Source organism: Hermetia illucens, chromosome 5, assembly GCF_905115235.1.
Source record: "Hermetia illucens chromosome 5, iHerIll2.2.curated.20191125, whole genome shotgun sequence".
In the NCBI taxonomy this organism is placed as follows: Eukaryota; Metazoa; Arthropoda; class Insecta; order Diptera; family Stratiomyidae; genus Hermetia; species Hermetia illucens.
In genome coordinates this window covers 3184091-3210124 of record NC_051853.1, presented here as the reverse complement: position 1 = coordinate 3210124, position 26034 = coordinate 3184091, and the positions used below count along the sequence as shown (strand labels likewise).

General features: G+C 44.5%; 1 protein-coding gene across 10 annotated transcripts in view; it reads right to left on the bottom strand.

Annotated features, from left to right (window-relative positions):
• The window catches only part of LOC119656644 (zinc metalloproteinase-disintegrin-like jararhagin), a 973582-nt gene that overhangs the window by 670732 nt on the left and 276816 nt on the right, over positions 1 to 26034 (bottom strand). The window lies entirely within an intron of this gene.

Genomic DNA, 26034 nt, shown 5'->3' with positions numbered 1-26034 from the left:
CTTTGCGTTCCTTGGCAAGGAGGGCAACGGGGATCACTCCCGCAATCAGTTCGGAGACGGTGCGATAAGCAGACGCCACTCGCAAAGCTCCCCGCCTCTGCACTTGAGCGAGGCGTTTACGATGCACCTCCTTGTCAAGGGCATCAGCCCATACCTCCGCACCATAGAGAAGGACGGACTGCGTTGCTCCCATGAGGAGACGTCGCCTCCTCTGATGTGGTTTCAAACGCACTGCAAACCCTCAAACCCATCAACTGGTAAGCCGAGTTCACCTGCTTCCGTCTCTGAGATTTTGCTGGCAGCTCAGCTCACGCAGGTGACGAGTAAAGCAAGATGGAACGCACCACTCCAACTAGAAGCAGCCTCCGACAGCGTTTTGGCCCAACAATTTTCGCCAAACTTTTTGCAAGTACCGCGATGGCACTGGCTGCCTTTTCGCATGCCTATTCTAGGTGTTCGCTAAACCTCAATTTGGTATCAATTATCACTCCCAGGTGTTCGATAGCCAGCTTTTATACGACTGTATATCCAACGACTCCCACTTTCATAAAGTTATTTTTCCTGCGGTTCGTTATTAAAATCGCTCCGTCAACGTCAGCCCGGTTCTTTCTAGCCAGGACTTTACCACTCTTACTGTTTCCATCGCGAATAACTCAACATATTTTGGATGTTTTCTGTAACAACCGCAGCTAGGTCATCAGCAAAGCCGACAATCGTAGTCCCCTCTGGGACAGGAAAAGCAAGCACGCCATTATATTGTCCATTATATTTCACAACAGGGGATCAAGTACCAATTCCTGTGATAATTTAGTCTTTGAGACCCTCATCCATCCCGTACCTGAGAGGTAGTTTTCCACCAAATTCGCTAAATATCCGGGGACACTTATGTCAGCCAACGCCACTATAATTCTGTTCTCGTTAGCCGAACTGAATGCGTTTTTGACATCCAACGCCAACACGGCACAACAGCCGCCAGAAATTAGTGCGCCTTTTGCCAGGTTTATCACCATGCTAATTGCGTCCACCATAAAGGGGCACATTGAAAAAAAAATTGCGTTCCAACAAACCATTGCTGGCTCAGACGCTGGGTAGAAGTCTGTTGTAGATGACTCTCTCCATCATCTTCCCCATTGTATTCAGCAGGCAGATAGGACGATACGATCCCGGGTTTCCAGGTGGCTTACCAGGTTTTGGAAGCAACACTAACTTTTATTTTTTCCACTGGACAAGGAATACTCCTTCTTTTCGGTACGCCACGAAGGTGTTGCCGAGAAGATTGAGCCTAGCCAGTTTCAAAGCTCAGTTGGGGATACCATCCAAACCTGGGGCCTTGTTGTCACCAATCCTACGACAATTTCCCGCAGTTCCTCCATAGTGACTGGAGGTATTATGCTCTGATTTAGTTGGACAACTGTTCGCCTTCCCCTATTTTCATGATGAGAGAACAGAGTGGTAATAATCTGTGTCAGGAGGCGCGAACAGGTCGCCCAGGGTGATCTAAGCAGCCTTATCATTACCACTTTGTACGTCCTGCCCCAAGGTTTATTTCGGCATGGTCACACAACTGCTTAAAGCAGTTATTTTTTTCTGGTAGTCTCTGTGAGTATAGTCTTCACTGACATGCCAGGCGACTCTACTGGCAAAAGTAGCGCTCACGTATATCAAGGCCACTATAGACCGCAGGCCCCTTCCCCGGAAAGTGTACAAGGCTCCAACAATATCACGTCTAGTTCCGCAAATACTTCGAGGAGAACACGTCACCTCACATTAGTTGCCCGGCTGTCCCACTCGAGAGCCCACACATTAAAATCGCCTGCTATTATGGTCGGCTAACGTCCTCTTGCATTCAAAACCAGAGCGGCAAGCATCTGCTCATACTTCGCAAGTGTAGTGCTGGGTGGAGCATAGCAACTGTAGATGTGGACGCCTTTCATTTTTGCCCTGACGAATCCCTCTCCGGGTGCTCCATTATTTCCTTGTTCTCCACAAGCCCATAGTGCTTCTGGCCTGTTTGGTAATTGACCCAAATGGTAATTATGGCTACATCGCTGCTTTTCTTGCGGATGATTTGCGAGGGTAGATCCTGCGCCGCCCCGGAGCGGTTGAGGTTTGTTTTGAATCAACCTCATTTGCGACTTTTGCTAAGCGTTTTCCTGTATTCTGGACATCTGCTGCTCCTTGCAATGTGCCGATGGTACACCCCCTCCTTCCTTTTCCACAGTAGGCAATTTGGAACTGCTCGAAAGTCCTTGGTGATGTCGCCCTCATGCCTTCGCGATATGACCGAAACCAAGCATCTAAAACGCCGCTTCAGCGACACCTGCTCTCTAAGGCGACACAGCCTATATCCTTGCGGACTATAGAAGTTTCCGGTCTGTTAGTCCTGATTTCGGCTTCCTATCCTAAAAACTTGCCAGTTTGGTTGAAGAATTTATCCGCCGTTATATCCTTGGATTTCTTGAGCTCCAGCATAAGGTCTCCTTTCTGAGACTGTCTAATGTGGGATAACATTATTTCATGTGCATAACAAGAGAGGCTTTAGGAATGGTATTTCGTTGGGGGGAATTCACTTGCATAAGCCTTCTTGTCAAATATCTTGAATTATCTCAAGACTTAATTCTAAAAGAACCCTTTCGTTGATATTTTAGGAATAAATCACTTCAACGTGTTTTCGAATGTTGTTAACCCTGCTGCGCCCCATGGCACTGACATCGGCCTCGAAAGGGATTACCATCTGATGGTCACTTATGTTCTCTTGTGTGCTGCGTCCGCCACTTCTCGCAGGGTTAGGGAGCTGTGACCCCCTTAGTTCAACATCAACCGCTTGTACGACCCAGCCGTCGCTCGACAGTGTGATAACTATTTCGCTGATCGAACAGCAGATTAACTTAGTAACACGCCTGAGAATAGTAATAAGCATGGGACCGTCATCAAAAATGCTCTTTTCTCGGATACTGCGCAGGTGGTCGGTCACGTCCCGAAGAGGAGTGATAGCATCTAGCTGGCCACGGAACCCTAATTTTTTACATAATGGTTTGCAAGGGCTTGTTGCTAACAATTAGTATAAAATTTTCTACTTGACACAAAAACTAGATAGATAAATAATTTATTTCAATCAAGCTAGGATGATGCTTAATGTCGTTAGAAAGAACATCGTCGGATCGAACAACACGGCCTCAGACTGAATCTAATTAAAACTGATTTTTTGACAATCGATCCCCATGAAACATGCACACTGTCAGCGGCGGTGATCTGCCCAGAACTGAGCGATTTGAATATCTCGGGTCAACACTATCAGCCAATGAAGAATTGCGCCACGAAATTGCCGTTCAACAACTGGTGTTCTTTATGATCAACGTCGTTCGCCCTGCCGCTCTCTGTAGTTCTGAGTGTTGGCCGACTATAAAAGGCAATGAACGGCATCTTGCGGTAATGCAGACGAAGATTTTGCATTGGATTAGTGGCGTGTCATGCCTTGATAACATCCGAAATGAGGATATCCACGGTTGATATGGGGGTATCGTGGAAAACCTGCGAGAGAGGCGTCTTCGATAGTGTGGTCACGTAATTCACGCTAACGAGAATTCACTTGCCAAGATTGGTCTGAACATCGAAGTCGATGGTCAGTGACCAAACGGCCGGCCGAAACAACGAACCAAATGGCGAAACAGACCACGACGAGCTGAGGAAAATATAATAGTCAAAAACTTTGCTAGTCAATTTTCCGATGGACCCAGTTTTCCTTTCACCTTACTACAAATATTGTAGTTAATCGTCGGAGAATTCCTTTCTTGCTCTTTCTTCAAGAATCATCCCTCAACATTATCCAATACTCTTAAAGTAATCAACCCTAATATAAGTGCGACATTTTGTATTTTGTCACTATAAATAGGTTTTCAACAAGTGTATTCTTGGAACTCTATATTTGCTGTCTATGCACATGTAGTGTTGCTTGTACATCCAATTGCTAGACCCGCACTAAGTACTGGAAAACAACCACCCTCTATTTCCCTATTTCCAGTCCTCATCCACTTTTACCAACATCCTTTGAAAAAGCCAGGATTTATCCGTTTTAGATGAGTATGATGAAAGGTTTAAGCCATCTTTTCGGTCGTTCGAATCTAATGGAAAATTCAATCCGGCAAAAACCATAGGGAGCGAAATAGTTATAGAATCTTGCCTTGGACTATGACAAGCAAATTGAGAACCAGAGGAGGGTTAAAAGGCAAACAGCGAGCGAAGAAAAAAGGTTGCCAGAGACCAAATTACCCGTGGAAAACCTTTTCTTTTTTTGAAAAAAAAATTTCCATCACTCTCTTGAGCTGTCTCTCTCTAGTTCAGCAAAACGAAAAAAAAATCCTTTTGTGTGATGGCTGTAATTTAATAACGTCCGTCTGCTGAATGCTCTCCTTCCGCCTTTTTTTCTATTCATCGGGAGGAGACCAACAAAAAATGGCGCATGGGGAGAAGAGATGGGTCAGTAGTACGGGCAAAAGCTCTATTGGTTTTCTTCCTTTCTTGTTTGGCATTTCAAGGATTTGATGCACGCAGCAGAAAAATTATCTGAAAAAAAGATTTTTTTTCGGGGATTTTACACTTGAGTCCGGAGTTTCAGGATTTCTAAGGACCCTTCCAATTTACTTGATTGTATTGATGCTAATTTCTCGTAACCCACAGCTTTGATCCATTCGGGATAACTAACGAAATTTTTATAAAGTCCATAATACGGCGCAAAGGAAATGAAGCGAAAAATTTGTGCTTTCTTTGAAATGATATTATTTCCATCATTTGAAATTGATTTAGTTGAGATTTTGTTTTGGGAAGAATGCATAGCAATTGGAATATCGCTCTCCAGTTCCACTTTTCGATCCGCTTTTAAAATTCAGGGAGTTTTTCGCTGCCTTTTACTGTCGAATCCAAAAGAATTTCGAAAAAAATGGAAACTGATAAATCATCTCCATGGCAGTAATCAGTATTATTATTCAGTTAAGGGAAAGTCGCACCGCGTCCTTGGAGAACTATTGTGCCCCTTTTACTGGTTATAGTGTACCTGTTGATCATAGTATCTCAAGCAGGCCTGTAACCGTTAGGAACTTTAGTATGTTCCCCACTTCCAGATGTTTCAGCTTTGAATCTGGTATTAAGTGCTCTCCCAGAGGTATCGACCTACTTTGCACAAGTGCCGGACACTGTCCCAGGACGTGCATATAGGCTTCGTCCTCCTCCTCACAAAACCTGCAGACAGTGTCCGTAAATATCCCTAGCTTCCCTAGGTGATAGTTCAGCCGACAATAACCAGTAAGAATTCCCACTATGATTCGGAGGTTCTTTCTGGTGAGGTTTAAGCAATCCTTTGTACGCATGGGTTCGTATCCCCCAATAAGCACCCTGGACTGCTCCATCCCTGGTAGGCCCGCCCAATATAGTTCCCTCAACCAGTTCTCTTCGTTTCATAGATTCATAGCCATGAAACCGTTCCCGATTCCACAGAAGGGTTCTGGCCCATGTAAAGGAATCCCTGCTCCCTTCTTGGCTAGTTCATCCGCTGCCTCATTGCCTTCCAACCCAGCATGGCCTGGAACCCAAAGTATCCAGACCTTGTTGGACGAGCCGAGTGTATTCAGTCTCTCAAGGCATTCCCATACCAGTTTAGAGTTCACCTGGTTTGACCTAAGTGCCTTGATCGCTTCTTGGCTATCGGTGAGAATAGCTATGTTCTGCCCCCTGTAGTTCCTTTGCAGATTAAAGGAGGCACATTTGTCTATGGCGTAAATTTCCGCCTGGAATATGCTAGTGTACCTGCCCATTGGCTCAAAGTACATTTTCCTTGGACCAATGACACCGGCACCCGCTCCCTCTGCTGTGAGGGATCCGTCAGTGTACCAAGTAATCAGTTGCTGGTTTAAGCCGTATGTCGCAGCCACTCTCTCCCAGTTTGCCTTGTTACTCCAGCGTGTTTCAAACTTTTTATCGAAGTGAAACCTCGTTGTCATGTTGTCCCTCGGTATCAGGATTTAGGCAGCTCCCCGCCTCACTCATACTACCGGCCATCCTGAATATTGATCTCCTTGCCTGCATCTGTATGTGCAGATGGAGAGGGGTTAATCCCAGAAGGATCTCCAGAGATGCCGTTGGGCATGTCCTCATTGCCCCACTGATACACACGCAAGCCAGCCTTTGGAGCTTATGTAATTACCTGGCTTGTGTGCTGAGTTGGGTTCTTTCTGCCCAGATTACCGCTCCATAGGTAATCATTGGCCTTACTATTGCAGTATATATCCAAAGTAGTATCTTCGGGCTGCAACCCCATTTTTTTCCTGCTATGGATCTGCAAGTCATCAGAGCCCTTGTGGCTTTCCGACAAGTGTTTCCGACATGTGTCTGTAGGGGTGTGACAATGCTGTCATAAGTTGTCATAAACATATCCGTCAACTGTCAGATCCTCTCGCTCAATCGACAGTTATAATTTCAATTCCGCGTGTTTGTAATTTGAGTTAAATAAAAAGTTTAATTGTTAGCTACAAATTGCGTTTAATTTATAAACGTTTACCCACAATAGCTACAGTGGTGACCCCGGAAACTATTCTCTAAAAAATTTTTCCCAAAATCGCTATGCCTGAGTCGGATGCCGACAAATTCAGCGATGCTTCGGATGCGTTGCAAATCAACGAGGAAATCGCAGAAATTCGTAAAGTCAAATTTCCCGAATTTTGGAAATCTCGACCGGCGCTCTGGTTCGCCCAAATCGAGGCCCAATTCCTCGTTCACAACATTCGATCCAATCAGACCAAATTCAATAAACTCGTTTGTGAACTAGACTATTCCATTCTCGAACAAGTCGCCGATATCATCGAGTCCCCACCCGAAAAAGATCACTACAACATGATTAAAACACGTCTCATCAAACAGTTTACTGAATCCGAAGGCAAACGACTCCGAAAATTGCTAAATGATGTCGAACTGGGTGATCAGAGACCATCCGGTTTGCTGCGCAACATGAAACTGCTCGCAGGAGATAAAGTTGGATCCGAACTGTTACAATCGATATGGATGCAACGGCTTCCCGAAAATATCCGTGCTATTCTTGCCTCGATGGACAGCACCGATAACGACAAACTCGCTGAGATCGCTGACAAGATTTTAGATGCTCGTGAACCCCAAATCGAATCTGTTCAGCAGCTTTCCACGAATACTTTTAATGATCTAAACTCATTGAGAGAGGAAATCCGATCGCTGCGTGCAGAAATACAAAACCTCAAACGTGATCGAAGCTCTCAATTTCACGAATCTCGAAATCGTAATCGCAGTTCGTCGCAAAGCAGACAAAAATCGAGGTCAGCAACACGCAGTTTTCCACAAATATGTCGCTATCATCGAAAATACGCTGGATGGGGATCTGAAAGCCTCGAGATTGCACCCAGATCAGGCATTCGATAGAGCCAAATGGCGAAGCCGATCACGACGAGCCGACCCCGTTTGTGAACGCGACAAAGGCTGAAGAAAAAAAGAAGATGTCGCTATCATCGAAAGTTCGGTGCAGCAGCGATAAAGTGCATCAAGCCATGCACATATACAAACCCGGAAAACTAGCAAAGTCGTTGTTGAATGAGGCGACCAGCAACGACTGCCTAGAAAATCGCCTATTTATTGCCGACAAAACAACCAACATACGCTATCTCATAGATTCAGGTGCCGAAATTTCTGTTTTTCCCCGAAGGCTGATTCGCGAAACTTTAAAACCGAAAAGCCTACGTCTCTTCGCTGCCAACGGTTCCACCATTTCGACTTTCGGAGAAAAACTGATATGTTTAAATCTCGGCCTCCGTCGGCCATACAAATGGATTTTCCAAATTGCTGATGTCGCCCGTCCGATACTGGGAGCCGATTTTTTAAAACAACATGGACTGTTAGTCGATGTATTAAACAAACGTCTCATTGACACCACGACAAAACTCGGAACGTCTTGTGTTGTCAAAAGAACGACCCACAGTGGAATTTTCACCGTTCACAACGACTCCCCGTATCACCAACTACTGAAACAATTTCCTAGTATAACGAACCCGAGCTCAATTAACAAAAAACCTGCAAGTAACGTTCGACACTTTATAAAAACCATCGGCCCTCCCGTAGCAGCTCGCGCTAGGCGTCTTACACCAGATAAGTTGGAAATAGCTCGGAAAGAATTCGAATATATGTTGGAGCAGGGCATTTGCCGCCCATCTTCGAGTCCTTGGGCTAGCCCGTTACATTTGGCCCCCAAGAAAGACGGATCCTGGCGATCCTGCGGGGACTACCGCGGGCTAAACGCTGTCACAGTTCCAGACAGATATCCGATCCGTCACATTCACGACGCAACTGCTGGTTTGGCAGGTAAGAAAGTTTTCTCAAAAATCGACCTCATACGTGCGTTCTATCAAATATTAATGGCTGAAGAAGATATCGAGAAGACTGCCGTCATTACCTCTTTCGGCCTCTTTGAATTTCTGGTCATGACGTTCGGTCTGAGGAATGCAGGCCAGACTTTCCATCCGAACGCCACTCTTTTAGTGCATTTTAAACCAAACGCCCCGCTTTCAATTACCACTGATACCTCTGATGTAGCCATCGGCGCGTCTTTAGAGCAGTATCAAGACGGAGAGTGGAAACCATTGGCGTTTTTCAAACGAAAACTCAGCCTAGCAGAAAAGAAATATAGCACCTACGATCGAGAGCTGCTAGCTATCTTCGCCACTATCAAACACTTCCAATATATACTGGAAGGATCAAATTTTTGCATAAAAACCGATCACAAGCCTCTCGTTTATGCTTTCTCTCAAAAACCAAATCATGCTTCGCCTCGTCAAATACGCCCGCTAAGTTATATATCGCAATTTTCAACGCATATCAGCCACATACCAGGAAAGAGCAACATAGTCGCCGACTTACTATCACGAGTTGACGCCATTTCCATACCATCTTCGTTCACCGCAGACAAACTATCGCATGAACAGCAACAAGATCAAGAACTTCAAGCCTTACTAAATAGCAACACAACATCATTAAAACTACAAGCAATACAGACTGCAGGACAACTTCCAGTTTATTGTGATGTAACCGACAGTAAAGTCCGACCTTACATCCCTACCCAACTTCGACGAAAAGTATTCGACACTATTCACCAGCTCGCTCATCCAAGCGGACGTTCCACATCGCGACAAATTTGCAACAAATTCGTCTGGCCGAATATGCGTAAAGACATCCTGTTATGGTGCCGAACATGCATACCGTGTCAACGTTCGAAGGTAAGCAGACACACGAAGAACGTTCCTCAGCATATCACCATTTCCGATGGTCGATTCGATCAGGTACACATCGACATAGTTGGCCCGTTCCCACTCTCGAAAGGTTTCAAATATTGTTTGACGATGATAGATCGATTCTCTCGTTGGCCGGAGGCAATACCGATAAGCGACCAGACAGCGAATACAGTCGCCGAAACTTTTTACAACAATTGGATAGCCAGATTCGGAGTGCCACGAATAATTACAACGGATCAAGGATCCCAGTTTGAATCGGCACTATTCCAATCACTCGCGAAACTAATCGGTTGCGAACGAACAAGAACCTCGGCATACCATCCAGCTTCCAACGGCATCCTTGAGAGATGGCATCGTTCCCTGAAAGCAGCAATAATGTGTTACGGAAACAAAAACTGGGTCGATTCTTTACCAACCATTCTACTTGGACTACGATCGTGTTACAAGGATGATTTAAACGCATCATGTGCCGAGCTCATGTATGGATCCACTGTACGACTGCCAGGTGAATTTTTCGATGATCAAACTGTTGACGATAATCCAGCTCAATTCGTGAATCAACTACGAGAACAAATGCGTAATATTCGTCCAACACAATCAGCACATCACAACAAACCTGTCGAATTCGTACACCGAAACTTAAGTTCTGCCACACACGTATTTCTACGAGATGATCGAGTTCGTACATCATTATCGCCACCTTACTCAGGTCCGCATCCTGTTATCGAACGAATCACCAATCGTCTATTTCGAATTGAAGTTAATGGAAAGAACTTCAACGTCTCAACAGAACGACTAAAGCCAGCCTTCTTCCTGAATGACGAAAATAAAACTCACCAGGATCTTAAACGAACATATTTGTATTCCAGACCGCCACCGAAACACACTTATCCTCCAGCGAAAAGTCATCGTGACGGCAATGTCACTCGGGGGAGAGTGATGTAGGGGTGTGACAATGCTGTCATAAGTTATCATAGACATATCCGTCAACTGTCAGATCCTCTCGTTCAATCGACAGTTATAATTTCAATTCCGCGTGTTTGTAATTTGAGTTAAATAAAAAGTTTAATTGTTAGCTACAAATCGCGTTTAATTTATAAACGTTTACCCACAATAGCTACATGTCTTCCAGTAATTAGTAAAAAAAGCTATTCATTCACCCAATTTTAAACGCTTGTAGGTCTATCGTATTTTTCTCGAAAACAGTTGCAGCTATTGGACCGAAATTTGGTGGAATAATGGATTTGTGAAATCAGAATAGTATATTATTTTATTTTGAAAATTAATTGGGAAACCCTCTTAATATCATCCTAAAAAAAGAAAATTTTGCAGCACCATATGCCATGATATGGACAATATTGAAAAGTTTAGTAGAAATCCTGCTATTATTGGCGAATTTGTAGGTGTGGTATGGCTGAAATTATCGGTTGCTCTTCGTCGAATTGGTACCCTGTTTAGAATGAAGAATCCTGAACTAAAAAAGGCAAAATCCTGTTCATTGCCAAGAAGAAAACTGCCCAGATACCCAAATATTAAGAACGTTTCAGCAATAAGGGATTTTCCTGCGGCAATGATACGGTTGCCTTGAAAGAAGTCAAATCACTTTATATGATGTGTAATGAAATTAGGTGGATAAGAAGATCAGATCGATCATCCTAAGTGGCCGACAACGACCTAGAGGGCAGAGCTATCCCAGAAACCTAAAAAAAATTGGCTAAGTTGACCGTGAAGGTCCGCCCGCAAAGATTGAAGCTCCATCAAAGTGCTCGCTCGATATGTTCTTGCACGCCTCTGTGCTAGCCAGGCTCGGGAATGTGGGGGGGGGGTCCTTTGAGCGCTTTGATGGAGCTTCAATCTTTGCGGGCGGACCTTCACGGTCAACTTAGCCAATTTTTTTTAGGTTTCTGGGATAGTTCTGCCCTCTAGGTCGTTGTCGGCCACTTAGGATGATTGATCTGATTATCCTATCTCCTTATAACATTACAAATGGCGCCCAAAGTGGGGCCAAACATTTTCTGGATTCAGGCCTAATTTATTATTTGCAGGTTTGCTGAATCAAGTGGAAGATAGCCTATTCCGGCTCACAACTTCGACTGGTGGTGTCGGATAGAGAATCAATAGATTCTCAATATTATTCCCGGCTAGGCTCCACGCACACTTGCCTTCAGATTTCTAGTTTTAGGTTTCACGCCTTTTTCCCCGGAAGCAAGTGTTCCTAAGCCTCAATTTCCTTTCCCACCTTGTAACGTAGAGTTTCCTGTCCTATTCTTGGTAGAATACCATAAGAGCTAGTCGTTTGTTGTGTTTGTCTTGAGATACGTCTCGTAGGTGATTGCCTTCCAGAAGCCTCTGGATCTACGAGCCTTCGCGGCTATAAGCTGAAAGGTATTGCCGTCCGAGGTTCTGAGGAGTGTCCTTCCCTATCTTTCTCTTCGTTTCAGAATTTGAAAAGAATTAAATATTCTGTCTTCTTCGTAGGGATGAAGTGATGGGTGAGATGAGTCCTTGATGGAATACGGAGGTAGTCGGCTATATGCTGTGTCGTTCCGTCCTCAATGATTCATCTTCACTTTGTTCTCTGACTTCAGACGAGGAAGATTGAATTCTCGCGATCCCTTTTTGCTTGTTTTTTTTTTATATACTCTGCGACGGGGAGCAACTCGATTGTTGTCTCTTCATGAAAAAACACTGTTTGTGGAAGTTTTCTGCACACATATGAAAAAAATTTATGAGGTTGGGATGGCTTTTTGGTCATCCTAGAGTTTAGCGGGAATTGCATATGGAGTTGACAATTTAGGGAGAGAGGAGTCCTCGTAATTCATTTTCTTTCTTCTTTTTCATTATTTTCTTTCTTTTGCCTTGTTTTTTTTTCTTTTCTTTCTCTTTTCGATTGATTCGACTATTTTAACTTTAACTTTCTTTCTACTTCGTTTTTTTTTCGCTTTAAACGTTATCTTTTGCACCTTATAATTCCGCTTCTTTTCCTTTTTTTTTTGGACTTCCTTTTGGTGGTTTCCAATTTTATTTTATTTTTTTTAAATTTTATTAACGACATGTCACATCGACTAGATCACGGGTCTTGCGACCTGTATCGTCTCCCTTCCACGTTACCTCCAGGTCAGTGGAGCTCAGCTGAGCTTGACCTGCCAGCACGCCGTGACGACTGACGGTGGCATGAGGCGGCGAGGAGAGATCCTGTGGGTTGGGTTGATCCTTCCACGCGGGATGCTAGGGCGACGGACGCTCCACGAGTTGAAGGATTGGTTCGAGAGCTATTTGTTGCGCTTCGAGACTCGAATCCGAACACGCACTCAGTGCATCAGACAGCTCAACATCAGCCTGCTTCAACTCGTGCAGTACATTTTGAGGACAGACGTGACTATGGACGGAATAAAGACAATTTTTACATACATGACCATAGACGTGACGTTGGTTTTTACGGACTTGAAGACAGGTCCGGATCCGAGAAATTTCACCGACATGACGACAGATCCAGACTCGACTACATCTTCAATTTTACCGACTCTCACGATTCGTCGTATGGATGCCAGGATCATGTTTATTCAATTTTGGCATCCTGGGACTTGGTTTTTGATGGCACATTGAAAACTTTGCCCATCAACCAATTCCTGTTCCGCGTGGAGGCTTTGACCAACACAACCTTACAGGGGTTTTTTTTTTTGGCTGAGGAGTGGAAGAGGTGACAGCTGGGTTGAAGAAAGAAAAAGTCGTTTTGGTTTGAGAAGAAGAGGAAAAGATTTTCGCGAGGAACGAGGAAAACGGAAGGTCGAGGGCCAGGAGGAGTTTTCTTGTTTGATTTGTGAAGAAGCAGTGGAGGAGGTTTTTCTTGTTTGGCTTGTGAAGAAGCAAAGGAGTGATAAATGCACAGGCAAAAACGAGAGTGCTTTGTTTTTTTGAGACGTTATTTGTTGGAAGTTTCGAACGTTGGGGAGAAATTCCGGAAAGGTTCTCGTTCGTAGGAAATGACAGAATTTGAACAGCTAAGAAACGTGTGGATTCTAGCATAATATATTAATCGTTTCTGTAAGAATTTAAGCAATACGCCTGCTTGGTGCCAATAACATAAGTAGATACAGATGAATTAATTTTTTTTATAATTGTTTTTATAAAATATTTTAGAAATTGTACCAGAATCATCACGAGCTCGGAGTGACGACCTGAGTAATTTTTTTTTTGTATCTTTTAATTTTTTTTGTTTTTGATACATTTTTTTGTTTTCTCCTTTAGTTTTTTTTTCTTTATTTCTTGAATTCAATTTAATTATAGGGCATACAAATAAGTTCTGTCGGTTTTTTCTTTCAATTTGAAGCTTTATTGTGAAAAATTGGTTATACATTCATTGTTCAAAGTATTGCCCATCGCTAGTCACAACTTTCTTCTATCTTTCAGACAATTCATAGATACCATCGCGCCAAAAATTGGCCTGCTTGGCCGCTACCCACTCATCGAGCCATTTTTTGAGTTCGTCGTAATTGGAGAAGTGCTGGTCAGCCAAGCCATGCTGCATCGACCGGAACAAATGGTAATCAGAAGGAGCAATGTCTGGAGAGTACAGCGGGTGGGGTAGGACTTCCCATTTCAACGTTTCTAGATATGTTTTAACGGATTGTGCAACATGTGGACGAGCATTGTCATGTTGCAAAATAACTTTATCATGCCTTTGCTGGTATTGCGGCCTTTTTTTCTTGAGTTCGCGGCTCAAACGCATCATTTGACATCGGTAGAATTTGCCCGTGACCGTTTCGTTCGGTTTTAGCAGTTCATAGTATACCACACCCTGCTGGTCCCACCATATACACGGCATGATCTTCTCACCATGAATATTCGCTTTGGCCGTCGATGATGAGGCATGGCCGGGGCATCCCCACGTTGCCCGACGCTTGGGATTATCGTAATGGATCCACTTTTCATCGCCAGTAACTATTCGATGCAGAAAACCCTTCCTTTCTTGTCGTTGGAGCAGTTGTTCGCACGTGAAAAAACGGCGTTCGACGTCTCTTGGCTTCAGTTCATACGGAACCCAATTTCTGACCTTTCGGATAATTCCCGTTGCTTTTAAACGGTTGGAAATGGCTTGCTGAGTGACTCCAAGTGTTTTTCCAAGTTCTTCTTCCATTTGCGATGGATCTTGGTGGAGCAATGCCTCTAATTCTTCATCTTCAAAAATTGTTGGCCTTCTGGCGCGCTCTTCGTCTTCCAAGTCAAAATTGCCACTTTTAAATCGTCCAAACCACCTCTGACACGTTCGTTCAGATAGAGCATGGTCACCATAAACTTCCACCAAAATGTGATGACTTTCGGTTGCTTTTTTCTTCATATTGAAATAATGAAGTAGAACTCCCCGCAAAAATACATTATTTGGTACAAAATTGGCCATTTTCGTTGATGAAAAAAGTATTGTTGTTTACACTTCAATTAAATAATTTATACTGACGTTTGCGCCTATTGACAGTAGCTTTCCGATGAATGTTTGGAAATGTGGATCAATGGAATAAAAAACAAGCTACGCCATCTATTGTGAAAACCGACAGAAGTTATTTGTAGGCCTAATATTTTTTTTTTATTTCTATTTTTGTTATTATTTATGTTTATAAATTTGCTTTTATTTTTTTTTTGTTTGAATGATAATATATAATGATGGTTGAGTAATTCTGGTGTAATTTGAGGACTTCCTCCCTTTCTTTTCCTCCTTACTACCGCGGAACCTTTTTGAAGGGACATCCTCAAAAATGATAAACTGGCCTGAGACAGAAGAGGCAATAATTGAGACTGTGATCCGTCGTGAATCTTCCCCTCTTTGATCGCGGCACTCGGATCCGGAGACGTACGGCTCCACGCGCGCGGTTGAGCCGTTTTTTTTATTTTGTTTTCCAATTTTAGTTCGCGTTCGGGTTGCTATTCGATAGGCCGTCGCGAAGTCCCTATTAATGTCTATTTTGGATTCCGGTGCGGAGCCACGCATCGGAATAGACACGTTGATTTGTAGTAATGAAGCGTGAGGGATCAAAGCGCTCAAAGGACCCCCCCCCCCACATTCCCGAGCCTGGCTAGCACAGAGGCGTGCAAGAACGTGTCGAGTGAGCACTTTGATGGAGCTTCAATCTTTGCGGGCGGACCTTCACCGTCAACTTAGCCAATTTTTTTTAGGTTTCTGGGATAGCTCTGCCCTCTAGGTCGTTGTCGGCCACTTAAGATGATCGATCTGATTATCCTATCTCCTTATAACATTACAGATGAGTGTTTGATTTTTTCATTAGAACCACCTCCTAGCATAGCACGGTTACAGAATATATGAATAGACCTATCCTTAAGATGGATAGATAGCAGCGTATTTCAATAAATTAGGTGGCTATATATATAGTAGTTATGTGGTCTTGCAAAACCGTTGAGAATTCGGATGCGTCATTTCTAAAATTATTAAAGAAACTAGTTTTAGGATAATTTGAGTCCCATTGCAAAGAATGCTTCTTGGCTTGTAACAGCACAGATTATGCGCCTGAAAAACAGGACAATTTTCGAAAGGCGTAGTTTTTAACGAAACTTGCTTCCGGTTCTAAGGTTATTTCTTGGTAGTTTGTTATAGGTACCTGTCAAGTTGACTTAACCCCACCATCTTCTTGAGGCAGGCATTGATTTTGTGACCAGAATCAGAGCCCCTTTCAGACAAGCACAACGGTACCAGTCTTCAGAGGGTGTATGGTACAGATTATTCATACTGATGGCTGTAAAATCTACCTAAATGTCCACCAAACTACGTAGTACCTCACTTGTGTTGAAATGCAACACTGCATTTGAGCTCTGAAGATCTCTGTGCCTTTGGACATAGCCACAACTCCCATCAAACTCCACTAGGGGGCAACTGCTATAACTGACCTAAACGCACATAAACCAGGAATTCTCCGGAGACATATGAATCCAGGCGTTTTCCGGATTCCCCTTGGAGCCAGCCACCCAGCAAACCATAATGAGTACAGCGTTTCCCGAGGCCACCAAGTGGAGGTTCTCCTCAGTCACTTGGTTTTGGTTTGGTCGACAAGGTTGTTGCCTTCCCTTCCTCGCCACTTCAGTGCATCAAGAAAGACAAGAGAACAAACCCGGAAATAACAGAACGCTGGAAGAAGAAAGAAGCCCCGCGGAAATTTTGACGGAGGAGAATTCTTGAAGGAGCAGTGGCCTTCATTGTTGCCTTAAAGCGAAAGGCTGGAAAACCCCTGGAGACACGTGAAAATTTTGCGAACCAGGCATACACACACACAGCAAAATTAGAATGGGTCTACACAATCAAGGAGAGACAGACCTATCTTGCAGAGAAAATGAAATTTACAGGACGAAAATTAAAAGGTCTGCATAGGCTGTACATACGAGGAAACCTATGTTCTCTGATTGAAACACTTGCCACCTTAAGGATAATATTCCCGAATGATAACTGGAAAGATCTTTTTGTTACATATGGAAAGTCAATGTGGAAATCCACGTGAAAGCAACTCGCTGAATCCAGAAAAAGCAGAATCGAGTCTGCAAACTGGCTCTTTATGGGCTATTAGAAGCCTCAAGTGCCTCGAAGAAAATGTGTGACACATTTCCGAAAACATGCGGCGTCAAAAGGTGGAGACGCGCAAATGCTTGGAAATAGTGAATACTGGATTAGAAACACTGCTTCTATTACAATATGTTAATTGCATCGTCGGGAAGCAAGCTAATCGCTTCAGGTACCGGTGTGGAGAGTATTTTGAAGCCTAGATACCATGTGCATGGACCTCCATATTTCTTTTCAGATATTTGGGTTGGGTAGTTTTTAAGAAATGGTCCTTGAAGTAACTGACCCATTACGGACCTTCGTACTCCTCCCCATTTCAACCAATGTAAAAACTAACATCAGTTTCGAAAAGTACTAATTACGTAAATGCAAGAAGTACGATCCCCTTTAAGTTCACCCAATTACTGGTCTATGCTGACAATATCGACATTATGGGAAGAACCACCCGAGATGTACAAACTACCTTTATTCAGATCGAGCAGGCGAAGCGAAATCTTGGGCTCCACATCAATGAAGGTAAGACAACGTATAAGGTGGCAACGTCAGCACCGAAAACCAACCAACCAATAACATCAAACCGCACCGGTCAAACGGGAAGAATAAAGATAGGAGAATAAAACTTTGAAACCGTTGATAGTCCTATCTAGGGTCGAAAATCACAACCGATAACAGCTAGGATGATGAAATCCGCGCACGGTTGTTGTCAGCCAACAGAGCCTATTTCAGCTTACAAAACCGGTTCCGTTCGAAACGTCTCACCGTAGGGTCAAAGCCCTTACTGTACAAGACAATGATCTTGCCAGTCCTCATGTATTCCTCGGAGACTTGGGTTCTTAGCAAGAAGAATTGCGAACTCTTGCCCGCATTCGAGAGAAGACTCCTCCGAAGAATTTTTGGTCCCCTACATGAGAATGCGCGATTCTGAAGCCTACATAACGACGAAATCTGTGAGCGATACCATGACTGTCGCGTAGGCCAGGATGCCAGACAGCTTTTAGGAATATCGAATTGGTGGACCTCAGTGCAAAATCGGGATGTCTGGAGTTCCTTATTAAGGCAGCCCTAGACCGGGTACCGGTTGTTGTGCCGTTGATGATGATGGCACACTCAGTGAAAAAATTTTACACCTCCTTTTTAGAAGTATGGTATGGTATGTAAAGGTTGGGAGGAGGCCCTTGATATGAACCTAGTAACCGCCAATGGGATCCTAAGAATTCGAAGAACTGGAGAGCGTCTGACTAGAGGTCCAACTCAGATCATAATTAACTATTTTTCAGCCTAGATCTCGCGGCAGAGACTCCAAGAGGATCGACTGGAGGGAGTTTGATCAAATTATCAAGAACACACTCTGCGGTACGCTAATTCATAATACTGGCACGGCAGATGGAGTCCTGTGCCCTGCTAAATAGAGCAAGAAGACACTGCTATTGTGGTGCAATAAAGATTTGTCCAGCCCCAGGAAAATAACCAGGCAAATTATCAGCATCTGCTAAAGGCATAAATATTGGCAGCCATACAAGGACTGCCTGAAGAAGTACAAGTCGGCCATCGAAACTACCAAGAGGTGGCCCTGGTTGGACAATTGTCAGAACATTGACAACATCAGCGAATCTGTGAGCCTTAATAAGATTCTGTCCGAGGAACACAGGAGTACATCCTTTCTTAAAAAACCGGACGGCTCCTGGACGGAATCTTCTTGGAGCTCTGGTTCAGACGAATTTCCTCGCCAGCGAGGAAGACTGTGAGTCAGAGTTTATGAGCAGAATAGAAAAAGGATGTATGCGCAAATATTCCCCACAAAATACGGTCATGAAGATGGTGAGAACACCATTCGAACACCAATAAGAGTCTAGGCGGCGTTACATGTGAGCATGTAAATCGGGTCCAAAACAAGAATGCGGATCGGAAATGATTATACATAAGAGGGACCGCTGGACGTGGTCATGAAGGTGCCAGTCACCACCACGATTTTTACCCGGACGCCTACACGACAGTATATAATAGCACAGAACAGACAAACAAATAAGGATCTGCAATAGGCAGCACACGTCCTGTCGAACAAGTCTGTCGGCCAGAATTAAACTATTCTTGTGAGTCACCATCTGCTTCATAGTCTGAATAGATGCTTCTTAAGAGGTGGCTGGCTAGAACGGTCTGTATACCAATGTGTAGTGTGAACTGCAGAAGTAAATACCCCGAATTGGTGTTCCACATGAACCATACAGCACTAAGGATAGGCTATGTGGCTATGGTCCGCAAATATGCGTAAAAAATAACGCTGAAACAACACAGCCTATCAAACATGCATCAGGGTTGGCCGCATTTGGACATTAGAGGAATATTCTCGGAGAACTTGAAGTCAGCAAAAATACCTGTAAAAAAATTAGTGCGGATATCCAGCACAGAACACAACGTCTCTCCCTGTTCTCCAACAGCCGAGCGAGATCAACAGAGGAAATGTGCTTCTAAGCAACGGAGATCCATAGCATTCACTCCAGCCCGTGTCCGAGATGCTCGTGGAATCCTAACTACAACACTATATACTACATCTGAAACCCGCTCCAGGTAGCAATCCGTGCGCTTGAATTGGGTCGCGCATTCTGGTAACATGGGCAGCAGATAGTTCGTCTGATGGGGGATAGACCGCTTCACTGTAGCACGGTAACGTCGAACTCCCAAATAAAATGCTGGAAAAATTCAATAATCAGGCACTCTCAGCAAAGCACTGAAGAGATATCCGTTAAATCCATCTGGACTAGTAGCCATCCAAAGCTGGTAAGAAGCAGTGTATACAAGGTCACTGATCCATCGAAGTAGTTGGCGGAGCAGTCCATCAGACCATTGCAGAGTTTGAAAAGAGTACACATATCAAGGAAGATACGGCGTTGCTGTAGGGAGGGGAGATTGAGGGTGCGAAGTCGTGACGGATAATCAACCCGTGGAAGGTTCTTTTTGTAAAAGAGGGTCCGGGTGAATTTGCGTTGTACAGCTTCAAGAGCGCGGCCGTCACGGATGCGGTAGGAGGACCAGACTACACAGCAATATTCAAGGATGTTTTTGACAAGGGAATTGAAGAGTGTTAGGGAGGGCTGGATTGAGGTAAAGTCGGACGAGGAACGTAGGATAAAACCAAACATTTTGGAAGCTCTATTGATGATGTCAACGAAGTGGGAATTGAAACGAAGTTTATCGTCGAATATTACACCCAGGCCTTTGAAGAAGATCAGTAGTGAAAGGGGTTGACCACTGAGAGAATAGGAAAAGGATGATGGGGAGGGTTTCAGGGAATAGCGTATCCAGTGGCATTTGGTGACATTCAGTGTTAGCTTGTTGACCGAACACCAACGGGCTAAATTATCAAGGTTGGATTGTAAGAGAGCACAGTCCAATGGAGAGGAAACAGAGGCAAACAATTTAAGGTCGTCTGCGTAAAGCAAATACGGACAGGTGAGGATGAAGGCGAGGTCATTGATGAAAAACAGGAACAGTAGGGGACCAAGCGTAGAACCTTGGGGAAGACCAGAGGAAGGAGGGAAGGAACAAGATGAGTGACCATGAAAAGAAACTTTGCAGGAACGGTATGAGAGATAGGAGGAAAGCCAGGAGATGACTGAGGGAGGGAAGTCTAGCGAAGAAAGTTTAGAGATGAGAATGTTATGGTCAACGGTGTCAAAGGCTTTGGAGAAATCAGTATAAACAGCATGTACCTCCTGTCGTGAATTCAAGCGTTTTGCAACAAAGTTGGTAAAGACCAGAAGATTTGAAGCCGTTGATCTACGTTTCACGAAACAATGCTGCTCTTTGACAATGAGGTGACCGAAGTGCGCGGTCAACCAGTCGTTGACGTATCCTTCTAGGATTTTGGAGCAAGAGGAGAGAAGGGAAATGGGGCGGTAGTTCACAGCAATGGAAGGGTCTCCGCTCTTGAGGATGGGAATGATAAGGGCCTCTTTCCAGAGACGGGGAAAGTAGCATTCATCTAGACTTTTGTTGTAGATTATGCAAAGGGAGGAGGGAAATGTGTTTTCTACAGTTAAGGAGGAAGAGATTAGGAAGCCCATCGGGGCCAGGTCCGACTTTGGGGTCAAGGTTACCAATGAGGAACTCAACCAAGGAAGGCGTAAGGAGAGGAATGGCTAGTGATTCGGAGGAGTCTGTGGGGGGAGAAAACACTGAAGAGAAGTAGGTGCAGAGAAGGTCGCAGGATTGCTGTGGAGAGTGGGCAGTGGAGTCAGCGAAGCTAATAGAAGAAGGGACAGATTGAGTTGGATTACGAGAGTTGCGAACGTGAGACCAAAAGGGTTTTAAGTTACCGCGGGCAAGGGCGGCTTCGACGCTCAATAGGTACCTTTTACGCGCTTTTCTGACCATTGACTTCACAGTAGATCGTATAGCTTTAAAGTGAGCAAGGTCGGCGTCATTGTTTAGAACCCCGAAACGTCTTCGGCAGTGTATGTTTCAAGCGAATGTTAATATGAAGTTTCGTTGTGAACCAAGTTGGGTAAGAACGTAGGCAGGGAGGGAAGAAGGGACATGACAGGAGAGGAGATCAGAGAGGATATTGTAGAAGGTGTTAAGAGCTTGATCACACGATGAATTACTTAATATATGTACCCAGTTGAAAGACGCTAAAGCTGAGTTCAGACCGTCAAAATTGGCTTTGCGGAAGTTGAACTTAGTGGGTTTACGCTTGGTTTTGGGTTTTGAACGAAGGAGCTCCGCTTCAAATTCAACCGCCGGATGGTGAGCGTCGGTTTTTACATACGGGGGTGTGCCAGGAAATAAAGAGAGGTTGCGCTCGGGGAGGTTGGAAAGGAAGAGATTGAGAGTGCGGCCCAAGCAGTTTTTGGTGGTATTGAAATTCAAGGGCAGAGCAAGTATACATAAAGGAAGAAAGTGGGAGGGAAGAATGGGAGAGGTTGTTAGAAGGAATTGGAAGACTAGGATGATTAGGCCAGTTGAGCATGGGGAGGTCGAAATCTCCACAAAGGAAGAAAGGGAGGGAAGGGAATCTGACGGTAAGGAGTTCAGACAAACTGTCAAACAATTCTTCATACAGGTGAGAAGGGCTAGCACAGGGGACTTATACACAAGAAACAATGAACGGGAGGAAGTTGGGCGGGGAGATACGAAGAGCAACACAATCAAAAGGAAAGCCAGAGGAGGAGAAGACGAGTTCAGCGGGGAGTGAATCTTTTATAGCAATTAGGACTCCACCGCCAGTGGACTTACGAGAAGCATCCCGGCCCCTGTCACAACGGAAAGTGGAGTACCCTTCGGGGAGTTCGGAGTATAATATGGCATCGTCTAGCCAGGTTTCGGAGATACAGATGGCATGGTGTTGCTGAGCCAGCGCGGATAAATTGAAGGCCCCCAGCTTGGTTCTTAAACCCCTGCCGTTCTGATAAAACAGACGGACAGTGAACATGGATCCAGTTATATAGCTCGGCGGGCAGGCGGGTTGCCCTGAAATTTACCCGCGAATTGGGGCGCTTATATGGCTTGATGTATACACCTTTAGGTCAGAAAGAAGGGTTGCCGAGGACATCAACTTCGTGTGGATAAGTAACCTTGAAAGATGCAATGACCCGGTCGGTGTTGTCGCCTTTTGTGAGTTTAATGCAGGGCAGAGGAGAGAGTAAACCAACTTTGCTCCTTATATACTCCAGAACATCGTCCGTAGAAGTTGTGAACGCTAGCCTGGAGATGAAGAGCTTTTTAGGTGGGGACGCCACCTTTAACTTGGGGCCACTGGTATGGATGGATGAAGTGCCAGGATATATGGCGGTAGCAGGAATCGGAGCATCGTTGGCGACAGGAACGATGTTAGAAAGTGGGGCGGCTGTGTTCCGATTTAAAACTTGAACTGAAGGAGATATAGACATAGCTGGAGGTACAGTAGATACAGTAGAAGCCGCTGGAAGAGGGAATCTATTTGACTTCGGTACCAAAACGGAAGTCTCAAATCGAACTCATACAGGCACTACCTGACTCTCGCGAACAGTGTAGGAGGCTGCACCAAAATAACTCACTAAATAAAGAAAAAACCGAGCAATTAAAGAGAACCAGTAGGAAAATATTGTGCCGTTGCTTGTCAAAATTTTCCGGAACTGCATCTCTTTGGGATACGTGCTACAGTCTTGGAGATACGCACGAATAGTTTTCATGCCGGCAGTGTCCTCAACGTCACCCTTCTTTGGGTTCTCAATCATAGGAACATAGAAGGGAATTAGTGGGGTGACGAATTGGCTAGGCGGGTTCTGCTCTTGGCAATACTTCGATGGGAACAGTCTGTGTTTCGCTGGCAACTGTCAAGGACCGAATCTACTCGCACTACTTAGCAGCCGCTGATCTTAGATGGCGAAGGCTCACCAACTGTGCCAAGTTAAGGAAAAGAAAGGAAAATCCCATCGCGAGAGCTCCTATACCAGAGTAGGGCAAATGCATACAAGATTACGGTGATCTGCACGGGCCACTGAACCATGCCGCCAGGCTCAGAATACCATACAATTCGCATTACCGATGCTGCGTACAAGGGGAGCAAACCCTCAGGCACTTCCTCTGCGGCTGCCCAGCTCTAGCCAGAGTCAGGCTACGGATTAGGTAAACCATTCTTTGATTACCTTCGATTTCGCGCTGCAAGTTGGGAGAGTTGCTTTTCTTTGGCGCTGATAATCTGAGCCCGCCGGACTCTGCCTCCTTGCGCTCCTAGGATGTTTGTTTCATCAAAACAGCGCTCCATAGCACTAATTGGGCTCCTCGGAGCGGCCACTGGTACCTACCTCTACCTGCTTGAGCTAATCGAAGTCCAATTAACAATCTGACGCCATTTGGTCAGAATCGAATTTAAAAAAGTTCCTAAGCAATCTGATCAGGCAAGGTCCCAAAATTCAATCTAAATTTCGATAGTTATTTATTCGACTTTTATGCTGAACTGCTGGTAAGCCAGCCGTTATAGCAGACGTTTATCAACAGCGTAGCTAATTAACGATGGGAAATGAAGCATGTGAAAGTTGAGTGTGCAACATATGAACGTTCCCAGCTAATTGTTTACGTTCTGCCGGAACGACAAATATCTACTAAAACCTTGGCGACCCGACTACATTAAATCAAACGCTTTGAACTTTAGCATAACTACCTACCGTTTGGGATTTCCTCAATTTCCCACCTAATTTCAAAGTTGAAGACGTTATTCGTCACAACAACAACCCCTTCTCTCCCCATCGAGTCATCAACCAACAACTAGGAACCCATTGCCGGATTCGAAAAATCATATAAAATTGATTGAATTTCACCCTCTCTATGCTCTCTTCTGGGTTGTAGGAGATGCCGTTGCCATCGTGATTTCCCAGAAAGTGTTCCGGTTGCGTTGAAATGCTGCGGGCGACATATTTATGAATTTTCCTTGAAGCCGCAAAAGGGTATGGGCAGACGATTTTAAAATATCTAAAGTTGAGGAAAAATCAACTTCAGCTTAGCTACCGGATATCCTCGGAAACGGAAATTACTGTCTGTTGAAGGATTTTCTCCCACTTTCATTTAGAAGTTCTTCGTCCTTTTTTTCTCGTTTCATGCCACGTCTTTCGTGGCGGCTGTGTCACTGAAGCATGGGACTTGGTTTGATTCATTCCATGTTTACTAAAATTTGTCGAAATAAAAACATCTTTTATCTGAAGAAACGCCATTGGAAGCAATTTGCAAGTACGTTAAGCAGCGAAACAGCGGGTGACTGGAAGACGATGTTTTTGATTGAAAGGTATCATTCTGCTGAAGACATGGAACAAGCTGAACCACTTCCGGGGTACAAGACCTTATTTCAGGATAAATGCAGGTTCACGGAGCATGTTCTACACTATCGTCGTGTGTATTCGTAGCAACATAAGCTTTTTCATTAATTCAATTGGGTGCTGGAAGTTTGTCGGGGAAAATTCATTCAACCTTGGACAAATAAGTGATTATTATTTGTGTATAGTGGATTTCATGGTAGCGAAACATAGCATTGAAATTTTGATAATGGTAACGTAAGACTACGAGACAAACTGCTAGTTAAGGAAGCCCGCCATTAGCTATGCTAGTGCGGTCAAGGGCATTTGACTGACCATACTGCCAAAAATGTTTCCTGAGCAGATACTCACTCGTGAGAAGCAGGAAACTATCGAAAACCTTCTCCTCAGTCAGATATGCAAGGGATGGACTGCGAAACTTGTGCTTACCGGGATACGCTTGCGACTAGATCACATACTGGTGAACTGAGGAACGGATGTTACTGCAGAGTGGCTTAGGACTATAGTTCCTAAATTGTTAGTCTGGGAAGAACCAGAACTGTCAACATGTGCTGAAGATATTATACCAAGAACACATAAAGTGACAGCTTTTCTCCCGAAAGCCGCAACAAAAGAGACGGAAGAGCTCATGGACCTCCTAATCGCTCAGAATGAGAATCTCCATACGCGATTATGGAGAGTCTTCAGAAGAAATGTAGAGGACAAGGGTAGACTCGTTACGATCGGGGTTGGTGACCATTCTCTAGAGGCAATCAAACGTCGGATTTTCCATATCAATTATCGATTTGGCAACAAACCTGTGTACGTGCACAGGGAAAAGCCGAGGTAAGACACTTCGGAGGAGACACCGGGTGAAAAGCATATCGAGGTCCCCGAAGAACTCTTGAAAGTCACAGAGGCGGAAAGGACTGGATCAGCAAGGGAAGTAGACCTGCTACCCAGTGAAGAGCAGAAGCTGGACGACCTTGATCTAGATGTTCTAGGGCTTAGGGTGGACAGCGATGCCCAGGAAAGCGGCATGTTGGAGGAGGAGGGTGATACTCCAATGGTGAAGAGGAGCTCCAAACAATAATGGAACCAATAGCTAGTACTAAAATAGTCCAGATAAACCTCCACCATGCGAAAGCAGCATCTGCGGTAATTGCAAGGGCCAGTTCCAAGGAGAACATTGGAATAGTGCTGGCTGAGGAGCCCTGGGTGTCCCGGGGGCAGATTCGTGGTCTGTAAGGGAGAAGCATGCTGGTAATTTGGGACTCTTCTTGTGAAAAATCAAGAGCTTTCATAATTCTTAAACGTTATTTCAAATATATACGTGTTTGATAGTTTTTGACGGGGGATCTTATTGCCGTCCAAGTTTCGCTGGAAGCCGGGACGAGCTCATCCGGGTTTTACCGGA